The sequence below is a fragment of the Arctopsyche grandis genome, chromosome 5 (assembly GCF_051622035.1).
Source record: "Arctopsyche grandis isolate Sample6627 chromosome 5, ASM5162203v2, whole genome shotgun sequence".
Taxonomy (NCBI): domain Eukaryota; kingdom Metazoa; phylum Arthropoda; class Insecta; order Trichoptera; family Hydropsychidae; genus Arctopsyche; species Arctopsyche grandis.
Window position 1 is genome coordinate 30,380,013 of NC_135359.1, and position 7,368 is coordinate 30,387,380.

Below are 7,368 nucleotides of genomic sequence, written 5' to 3' on the forward strand. Positions count from 1 at the left end.
AAACAAGTATAATTTTGTGAGCCATTTACGCGATTTCATACAAAACTTCATATATTCATCACATAACTTTGACGCAATTCTGCGGACCGATTTTAAACCTCCAGGCCAATTAGTTATAATTTCACAAGGCGTACATCTTGCTCTATTCAACTGAATATATGTGTTTTAAATATGAATTTAAAGCATCAATTTTAAAGACGACTTTTCATGTCACGGCTATCACCAATTTGTACGAATAGATATAGTTCTAAGTTGAAACCTTCTACATATAAATGAAAAAAAAAAACGATTTTCAATTGCATACATATGTATATACATATGTATTGTCATGTTCCAAAACTCAGTTTATATATATTTTTTTAATTACTTGGTTAACAAACCAAGATTTCTTTATTATCATAAAAATGATACGGAGTCTTGATGGTGATGACTAACTTATGTGATCGAGTCGTGATCTATATAAATGATTTTTATCTTTTGGGTTGGGCAAAGTCCGGCATTCCTGGGCTGGGCAAAGTCCAGCACTCCTGTATTATCTGACTATTCATTTACAGGAATTTGAATGGACTTGTTACTCACGTATATGATTGTAAGAAAGTGAATTTGATTATTGTGGGAACTACGTTGATAAGCGAGGTACATAACAGTTTTTACATTTTTATTTTATTTTATTTCATAGAACCTGAACAATCGCCTTTACAAATCGCTCCAAAGCGACGAGTGCACTTTAAATAGATGAATAAAATCAATCAATTAATACAATATATAAGCAATTTACACAATGTGAATTCGTACAAACATCCACAGTGACATCTATGGAGAAATTTGCAGCATTATATACGAATGTGAGAAAGTGAATTTGATTATTGTGGGAACTACATTGATAAGCGAGGTACATAACAGTATGTCTATACATATATATGTAATGTAAGTTCGGTTCTGGAAAACCCATCAATGCGTTCAGAGTAGCGGTGAAAATGAAGTTGAAGAAAAGTAGATAAAAGAGACACGAAACGTGTTAACGACTCGAAGTGCAATTCGAACATGGCATTTTCACTCCACGTAGTGCCGGTCAAACGGAAATTTAATTGGACATCACATTTTCCGGTCGGACGTGGTTCTCATCATCCAAAGCCTTGAGCACTGAGGCCTATCCGAGTGCCGCTAACGACTAAAGTTTCTCAATTTAAACGTTTGCGTCTTTCGAGCCGAGTTCAACCCTTGCAACAGTTTGCCTGGCGCTGGAGCGGAACCGGAAAGCCCTCTGAAAATATTGTCCCTCCTGTGAGCTTTTCCTATCTCCTTTCATAAGTTTCGCCAGCAGCTTCCTCCACGTTTCCAACTCTCTCGTTTGCTGTGTTTGTACCTATGCGCCGCACAGTGTCACACTGCTACTGTTTGAATTGAATATAATGCAAATATCACAGATGTATTTATTTAATTTGAAAAATTGAGGAAAGTATGGCTATATCATGAAATAAAATTTGGGTGTGACCAACCGATGACTAAATCTAATAGCGCGGTCAGAACACTATCCTAATAAACATGTTTCAAAAGAAAAAACTCAATATAAAATATTGGGAAAAAATCCCAAAAAATCCTATGAAAATACGTACTTTTAACTACTACTTTTAAATCTGAAAAGTACTACAAATGAAAGATAAAATACCCGACTATAGATTCCAATATTCATTTTGAACAGGAAATTGACAGATTTTGAGACATTTACCGAACGACACCAAGATATAGAAAAATCGCGCGATTTAAAAAAAAACACACATATCTCCGAATCTCGAGCCAATCAACATATTTTATTACCAGATTCGTGTTCACTGGGCATAAATCTATAAGAATCATATTTTGTCTCTGAACCATTTTTCATGTCGAACAGTGTTATTATTAAGAATATATATCTTCATTTGTCATTTGTCGAATAGTGTTAGTTAAAAAAAATACTACTTCCGGTTTACGAATTCTAGCCAAAACATTATCAGCTCTAAGTTAGTACATAAATATATATTGTATTATAAGTATTTATTGGTTATATCAGATTTTCATAAGAAATCTTCACATTACGAAATATGTACATACATGAGAGCCCTTTAATTCCATTTAATATAAATCTTTGAAAAATAAATTTCCCACTTTTTTATATTTAACAGAAATATTTGTATTCACAGTATGATATTAACGAATTTTAATTTCCAAAAAATAATAAAATTTACAGAAAATATAAAATTCTTAACATTTTTATTTGAATAGTACCAGAGCATTATTCTTTATTTCGAAATGAATAAAACATTCATACGTTTAGTTACTTCTCATAATTATAATATATTATTTTTAAACTGAAAAGTAGCCCCCCCCCCCCTCTGGCTACGGCCATGCTACCCTAACTGTTCCAAAATCAGCCGTCAGTACGTGAATCGAACGACCATTATAATTTGTCATTTATATTTTAATAATGTTATTTAAATAAAATTTTGATTAAATTTCCTAATTGTTTCGGTGACGTGTCACTCAGGTGTAACATGTACGAATATCTTGCATCGAAGGGACGAAATTGAGAGGACGTTTGACCCATTCTCTGCGGTGCTACTCTATCTATCACGGTGAATTTATTTTAAGGTGGGTTTTGAAGAATCTTGAAAATGATCATCAGATCGATAATTCGACAGAAAAGCAAATTAATGGAAAAACGACGAATTGTATCAATGAAAATATTTGCACGAAAGACTTGAAGATAGTTAATGTAGAGGTAAATAAACGGAATTGTAAAATAATCAGGTCAAATCGATAAATCGGTAAATTGGAATTTGGGATAAAAAACAGCCAGTGTGTTTTCTTAGACGTCTAACTGATTGACAGTTGGGGTGCAAAAGCGATAAGGAAAATAAATAATACTCTTTCAAGAAAATTGTATGTGGATTCAAAACGTTTGGAAAGGAAATTTTTAAAAATTTATTGAAGAAATGAAAGATTCATGTTAAAATAGATATTGCTTCAATTTTCTATTATGCAATATCATATACATAGTTTATTGTGTCTATAATATTTTATTTGAAAAATAATAAGAATTTTACCACAGCATGATAAACTAATTTAAATTCAATTTGAGATCAGATTTCATAATAAAACCTTATATAATTTTTATTAAAGCAAAAAGTTTGCAAAGCGCTGGTATAAAAAATAAATTGATTCCAATTGAGAGACGTGTTGGCGTAGGAAGGAAGCATGTTCAGGAACTCGTAGAAGATTAGAGAAAACGAAAGATGATTTAGCGAATTATTTTTCTTTTTGAGTGTTTTTCTTTGAAGGTTAAAAACCTTCGACCTTACATTTTTCTTTTCGTTAATAATTATTTTTAGATACAAGTTAAATAAAGCAAAAATTCGGATGTGACCAACCCATGTATTTGAGGAATATAGAAGGTCACAAAATCAAAAATTTGATATTGAACCGTACAGATACATTCACACATACCGGCAACATTATGAATTACTAATAGCTATGACAGCATTTTCGATACAAATTGAGCGAAAATGTATGGAAACTTGCACAAGACAAAAGTTCTACTCCCGGTTGTCAGATTTTGTTTACTTAAAATTGCTATCAGTATTATACACAATAAATATCAAGAAGATTAAAATAATTTAAAAAGTCAAAATAAAATAATGAAATATTGTTTTAAAAAAAAATACTACTTTCGATTTACGAATTCTGATCAAAACCTTATCACATCTACATAAGTTAGTACAAAAAGAATACACATATAAATATTCAGCTTGATATTTTGAGCCCATTCAGGGATGTGAATGTATCAAGAATGTGAATTTTTGACCTTTCTAAAAGGAAAAAATCCCACTTCTGGTTTATTAAACTTAGTGTATTACTTTTCATCAAATAAATACGTGAATTATACTTGAATTTTTTCGTGACGAGCATACATGTTTAAAGGGGCGAAAAAAATACTGGAAGAAATATCGAACAGGAGTAAACTGCTATTTCCGGTTGACGGATGCTTACTAAATTTTATATATAACTTGGTATTAAGCTTCTAGATATGAAATTTCAGTTCAATAAACTAAAAGGTTTCTGAAAAAAACATAAAAGACCTCGATTCTCTAGAGTAAAAGTACTACTTCCGGTTCAGATAAAAATATAAAGTTATAAAATTTATAATTTCCATTACATGTAAAAAAATTTCAGTCCAATTCAGTAAGTGGCTTGGGATATAATTGAATTCAAAAACTTAAAAAAAGAGTACAACTATGTATAAGGGGAGGTACCATTTCCGGTCAACTTAAAAATTTGAAAAAAATTGTCGTTATGTCGATAAGAATTTTAGTAACCAATACTAAGTTTTAATTTGATAGGACTAACTGTGTTCAAAAAATCCCCAAAATACACAGATGCACACACAAACACATTTGTTTCTTTAATCATGAAAACGTGATGAGTGATCGAGTCTGAGTTGGAATCAGTCAAAATCTCGAGTTAGAATTTTTGCATGATCATAAAACTTCATCTATTGTTACTACATACATACATAGATAAAGTAAAAACACATTAAAATCAAAATCATGAAAGCGTTCAGAACTAAATTGTACATACATATGTACATATGACGACATAAATTTTTTTCTATCGTAAAAGCAAAACTCGTATATAGCTGTGCAAAGAAAAATCATATCGTATTGATAAGATCTTTATTATTATATAAATCCATTTTCAACGACAAGGAGGTTAATTCAATCCTTATCGTGCGTATATGAAACCGCAAACGCAAGATGGCGAAACTTTAAATAATACTATCATTATTTTTCAAATGAACCGGCTCATTTTGAGGTTCAGGGTTGAACATGGAAAGTTTTGATTGGAATAGGTAGCGTATTAGCGGGTGTAGTAATTTACTCGGTTACCTAAAAGCCCTTGCCCTGCCCTCTATATTACCGGCAAACAACAAAGCTCGCTTGGCTAAGTGCTTTCTATAATATATGTTACAGGTGATGTCCGCGCAAAAAGCTACCTTTGTTTTTTCCTCTTTTGGATATACATATGTACATACATATATACGCATGTGTGTATATGTATAATATGCCTATATATACACAACACAAGATTTTAACTATTTGTCTATAAATGTTAAACTCCGTATGCCCTAGATTGATTTTTGATTAGTAAATGCATTTTATTATTACTAAATTATGTTCACAATATATCTTATATCTATTGTAATAGCTTCTGATCTAGTGATCATTTTTTATTTTACAAATTTAATTTAATATTGTTAGTAATCATAGTATTATATTATTCTAATGTTAATGTACAGCATAATAGGAAAAAGAGCTCTAAAACCTATTTATAATTCTTATAAATGCTCATAATACATCTAATACATAATATTAATAAAAGACTCTCTAAAGTCGATGATCTAAAGCAGATTGTGTTTAGGTAATCTGTGTTTATACCTGAAGGATATAGACATTTTGTTGTATCATCGAGACTCTTCACAAGTGTGTTAGTATGGTTATTAGTGATTCTGTCATAGAATCTACTGTTTGGTTTGTTAGTATGTCTGTAACTAAAGGAATATTATTTGTGGAATGCAGTTTTTTCAGGTTAGTATACATTTATAGGTATGTTATGTTATAAATTATTTGTAGGGATTTATTTTGTATTATTTGGAGCTTGGAAAGGTTAGTATTCGAGGCGTTATGTTATGTTATTATTCGAGGCGTATGCCCTAGATTAGAATTGATAGATATATATTTATCATACATATAAATTGAGTGAAATCTTGAACACACATAGAAAAGTATGTATCGTCTTTGAGTCATACATGTTTCAGTTTCAATGGTGAATGTTTCTAAAAGAAAAGTGGTATCATTAGTGAAGAAATCATCACACGAGTCCACTCTGTTCGTGCTTTTGAAGGGAGTGTTTCTTCAACGAAAATTCGTCTGTTTGTATGAGCGAACTTGTATGATCAAACATGATAAAATCAACGTCGTGGTTCCGTGAAATCAAATCATCGCCGAAGGATTAATAAGGTTAAGTCGTGATTGATTTCCCGATAAGCCTGGTTGGGGAATAGTCGCCTTAACCACGATTAAAGGGACAGAGCGATAATGCGACAAAACTATTATTGTCCGCACCGATATCGTAACGGGATTACGTTCCCAAAGTTACGTTTCGACTAATCGATATTTAATCAAGACGCGTTTCCCGAATTACTTCCAGTGGCGTAATATTTATGAATGACGTACTGTGGCCTATGTGGCTTTGATTTTTAACGAGACTGCTCTGTAGGTTATGTTAAAAAGCTGACCTCGTAGGTTTCTTTAAAACGATGAAATTTAATCATACATATATATGAACATATCACAATATCATACAAAAGTATGGTTGACAAGACATCTGATGAGTCTAAAAATTTTTCAAAACTGTTGACCTCTTGAGGAAAATTTAGTCATTTTTTTAAATACAAAAAAAATGTTAGTTTTTTCCTACTTGACAAATTTTTGAAAACTTATTGTGACTCTTAAATTTTTTTCGGTTGACACAGATGTTTGTATTTATTTTTTTTTTAATTTAATCAACATTAGAAAAACAATAAAATAAAAATTGACTAACATTTCATTTTTAACTTGGGCAATATTAGCAATTAACTGTGAGATTTTGGTGTTTTTACTAAAAATCTTAAGAAATTAAATAAAAAACAACCATAAGACTCTGTACCAAGGTATGTGTGCCTTAAAATATTTTAAATGATATGAGCTATTCAAATTTTAAGGCTTTGCACCTCTTCATAACACCTTATTTATACATATATGTATATGAATTTTTGGAAAATTCGGATAATTTGAATAAATTCCGATTTCAATTCCAATTTATATTCCGATTCCCGATTCCGATTTCAGTTCTTATTTACGATTCTGATTTCAGTTCCGATTTCAACTTCGATTTCACTTTTCAACGGTTTGATTCATATCCAGAGTTTCTTAAAGAAATGGGTGTATATTTCTTTGAACGACAAAAAAAGGGACAGCATATACGTATCTTATTTTTATTTTAATATTGTCATTTTGAATGTAGTTTACTTTTTTCTCATTTAATTTAAAAATATGTATAAATTGATAAAAATATGCATAAATCAAACCCCTTGAGTCTATCGGCTTTGCCGCCACCCCCAAGAATGTTAAATAAACATAGCGGTTGTTTTGAAATTAAGTAACGGGCGTGTTTTTTTTAAATCGACCGTTAAGTAAGCACGCTTGGACTATTTTTGTGGGTGTAAAAAAGAGGTGATTTTATTGATGTTTGGCGGCTCCTAGCTCCTATAAAAAATAACTAATCAAAAAAATA